This window comes from Echinops telfairi, unplaced genomic scaffold, assembly GCF_000313985.2.
Source record: "Echinops telfairi isolate 266 unplaced genomic scaffold, ASM31398v2 ScPeMD7_7420;HRSCAF=8458, whole genome shotgun sequence".
Classification (NCBI taxonomy): domain Eukaryota; kingdom Metazoa; phylum Chordata; class Mammalia; order Afrosoricida; family Tenrecidae; genus Echinops; species Echinops telfairi.
This window is the reverse complement of record NW_022111320.1, coordinates 33,218,453-33,222,951: the sequence shown is the minus strand read 5'-3', so window position 1 is coordinate 33,222,951 and position 4,499 is coordinate 33,218,453.

Sequence of the window (4,499 nt, the reverse complement as noted above, 5' to 3'; positions counted from 1 at the left end):
CCGCCGTCTGTCTGGGCGCCGCCTCGCCCAGAGTAAACGGGCTTCCAGCCTCTTCTAGCAAATTGGCAGACCCTCTCACGTCGATGCGGCTGGACGGCCCCCGGAGCAAGGAGCAGCGGACGAACAGACACCAGCTCATCGCCTCGAACGGCTGTTTCAATGGGCTGGTTCTTTTAAGAATTAGGTGTGTGGCTGGAAATCTCTTACGTCAATCACTGTGTGGTCGCGCACGATGGAAGTGTTTTACAAACTGCGTGTTCCCACCCCTTAGAGAAGGTTGTGGATTTACTTTACTGCGTGAATGGCAGACAACGCGCACACAGTGACAACAAAATAGAATAGAGTGGGGGTGTGGGTGAGGAAAGGAGGAAATACAATGAACATCCCACAAACCCCCACAAACCCCGTTATCATAGAATTCAGACTCACAGCAGTTCACATAATTTTGTCTTTAGCCCTCTTAGATGCATGTTTAACCTCTTTAATCGACCATCCGCCTCACCTTATCTTAGTATATTTATCAATATTAAAAATGGTTTCCTTAATAGAAATTTCTTTCCAACTCCAAAATAAAAAATATTTTTCCTGACCACACGTTTCTAGGATAGGTTTTTGCCTACATTGCCTCTTTAAATGTTCTTGATGGTGTGGGTAAACTGTTCTTCCAGTATCTGTGAGTAGTAAGTAGTATGTTACTCACTACAATCACCATTCATCTGCCAAATAAATACCCATGACAAGGTTTTAATAAATGAGGTTTTTGAATCAGCTTCCAAGAATCATGGTTTTAATAGGTTAGCTGTTGAAACTAATAAGTCCAGTGGCTTAACATAACTTCTTACTCCTGACAGTTGAATGCAAGCATCATTGATCAGTGGTAGTTTTCCTCCATATAGTGACTCAGAAACCCAGAATCCTCCCATCACTGGGAGCAGAAGTGAGCAAATGCTTTCGGTAGGTAAAGAACCAGAGAATACATGTTCTAGACTTTGTGGAAGAGGTGGTCTTTGTAGCAACTATTTAATTCTGTCTCTACAGTTATAATGTAGTCGACAGTGGGGGCACTATCGGAATGGGGAGGGCTGCATCTGGTGACAATGCCAGTTGAGATGACACCAAATGACAGTATTATCATTACCAAATGACAGTGACACTTTGAATCACGTGGTTTTGTCTGAAAGCATGTGCTGTTGTTTTCATTGCTGCCACTGTTGTTTTCATTGCTGTTTTTATAGCTGTTAAAATGAACATGATTTTGATGTTCTTAATGTTTCTACTTTGAGTTCTACTATTTGTTATTACTGATTTTTTTTCACTTTACATAAAATTCAACTCTCAAACTGACTGCCATCGAGTTGATGCGGACTCATAGCTGCCCTTTAGGGCCAGGTAGACCTACCTCTGTTGAGTTTACTATGAGACTCAAGACAGACTGTAACTCTATGCACGGGTAGAAAGCCTCGTCTTTCTCCCAAGGAGTAACTGGTGGTTTGAAACTGCTATTAGCAGCCCAAATACATAACCACTACCAGGGCTTCTATGTCCATGTCAATACATCAGGCTGTGTGTTTGAAATTGTAATTTGTACTTTGTTAGTTTGTTACTATTGTTGCCATTATAAGGACCCCTGGGTGTATTTTGATAACTTCTGCCACAAAGTATGAGTTTTCTGCATTTAACCAGTAATAGAGAGGGGGGAAAGACATATCTACTTCTTAATCACATCAACCCAGAAATTACATACAATATTTTATTTCACATATCATTGGTAAAAATGAGGACCACAGTAGATAAAAAGGAAAACTTGGAAATTTAGTCCCTAGCTGGACACGACACTTCTTTCAATTCTGTAAGACTGAAGGTGGTGGGGAGAGGGTGTGGATAGTTATCTCTAACACTAACTTTAATCAATTTAATTGTATTTCTGTTTCACATACATTTTTCCTTGTAATGATTAATAAGAAAATCACTGATAGAGTGACTCCTGTTATTTTTGTTTTTAAATCACAGGGTACTTGTCAAACAAATTCTTAGGAAGCACCCAAATACAAGTGCTATGGAATTGAAGTGAGGGAGGGAGAGCATCAATGCTGTCGACTCAGCGTTTCTGGAGGACAGAAGACAATGATTATTGGGTGCCTTGAGGGAACAGGACACCACAGTGTGAATACCATTAAGATTGTGATTATACTAATGCACAATCCATCAAATGATAGAAATAACCCTTTCAAAGACAATTCTGTCAACTGTCATGCAATCTATTTAAAATTACCTGAAATTCAATCTCTTCAAAAATAATTCTTGATCAATGCTTCTCTTAAAGTTTATAAGTACATTACAGTTTCTCTTGGATACTAACATTTAAGAAGCTGCTAAAGCAATTCAGTATAATTAGGGAATTTGTCTTCTCCCCCTTCACCCCCGCCTGCATCTTCCTGCTTGAGTCAAGTTATAAAGATATTTTGATTTCCTTTTGAAAAGTTGATGATATGAAGCATCTCTTAATGTCTTTATACCTACCACTGTTTCAGAGAAGGAAAGGATGTTTTAGTACTAAGCACTGAACTTCCTGTTCTTTTATTACTTTGAGGTGGGGTGGTTCTTACTCCAAAATACTGGATCTTCTTTAAGATCGCAGCTCTATAAAGAACAACATCTTTAAAACTGACACATGGTGGCACTATTCTTAAATAGAATAATAATAATAAGGGGAAAAAAGCCCACTACATTTTCTCCAGGATTGGGTTTATGAAGGAAGTGGTTGAGGATCATGATGAGGACAAAGACAGGGATGACAAAGACAAGAAAAAAAAATGGAAGGAAGGAAAAGAAAGAAAAGATTCATTTCAACAGTGGCCACTAGCAAGAAGAGGGGTTGAAACTTTGATTGGTGTGATGAGTCATTGTGCGATTGCATTAACTAACAACTACGTACTGAGCACAGCTGCTGGGTGTGAAGCATCCTAAGAGAGCTGGCACAGGAGCTTTCAATTTAGCTCAGCAACAACTCACTGCCATCCAGTCGTTCCTGACTTAAAGGGACCAAATAAGATGCCCCGAGCGTTTCTGAGGCGTTAAAACTTACAGGGCGCACAAAGCCTCATTTTTCTACAGAGGAGCAGATGGTGGGTTCAAACTGCTGTGTGTGAGAAAAAGAGAGACCCACTTCCAGCAATTGCAGTTAGCAATCCAACACAATACCTACTGTGCCTCTAGGGCTCTTTCTTTAGTCTAGCAAGGAGGACAACCCCTAAATAATGACAACAGCTAGCACAGGGAAATGCCTTTCATTTATAAAACAAACGAATTTATATAAAGACAAAATCAAAACTCATTTAGTAACGAACCCAAAGCAATGCATATATTTTAGCTGATGGAAAGCTATTTATACACCAACTATATATGAAGCGACTACTAAAGGCCAAGCACTGTGCCAGACACTGAGAGTACACAGTAAAGAAGACCAGTAGGGTCCTGGCTTTCATGGAATCAGACGTTTTTAAGGCAGTGGGTGGACACACATTAGCAGCATGACCAGGGAACTTGTGAGAAAGGCAAATTCAGATGCATCCTTCAGGTATGGCCCTATAATCTGCGGAGTAACAAGCCCCCTAGGTGATTTTTGTTGTTCTTGTTGAAAATATCCACAGCATCACACAACAGATCAACAGTTTCTACATATACAGTTCAGTGACCATAATGACATTCATTAAATTAAGCAACCACTCAGCTTCCTTTTCCAAGTTGTCTTCCTTCCATTAACATAATAAGCCCATTAGTCAGTAAGTTTCCAAACTAATCTTTTGTGTTGCTGTTGTCCATCAGATCCCATATTGGTAGTTCTCAAAAGAGCACAATGCTTAAGAAAGTCTTTACAAGCTAAACTAACTACTGATTTCTGATGCGCTGGTAAAGTTTGAGGACTAGTTAATAGAGGCAGGATGCCCTGGCTGGTGCAAACAGTTAAGTCCTCTACTGCTCACCAAAGGGATGGAGGCTAGAGGCCCCCCCACCCTCCCCGCCCAAGATGCCCGGGGAGAAAGGCTTGGTGATTGTGTTAGGCTTGGTTGACTAGAGAAATAAATTTCAGTGACACTCATATATGTGTAAGGGAGAGCTTTATATCAAGAAGTAATTATATATCAGGAAAACATCTGAGTTCAGATCAATTCTGTAAATCCCTTTTCAGACTCACACAGCTACATGCAATGAGGCAGAATGCAGGAGGATCACAGGCTGGTGGGTGCAAAGTCTTATAGATCCAATAGTGGTGGACACATATCCAGGGCTCTGGCTGCATCAGCTTGGCTCATCCACAGGAAAGTGACCGTGATGGAGGTGGGAGTTGTGATGGAGGGTGTGTGTGTGTGAAAAAGAGACCCACTTCCAGCAAACCCTGACCTGATTGACAGGCCAAACTCTGCACACATGTTCTTACAGGAGTCGTGTTGGAACAAAAACACTACCACAGTGGTCTACTGAAAAAGCAGCCACTGAAA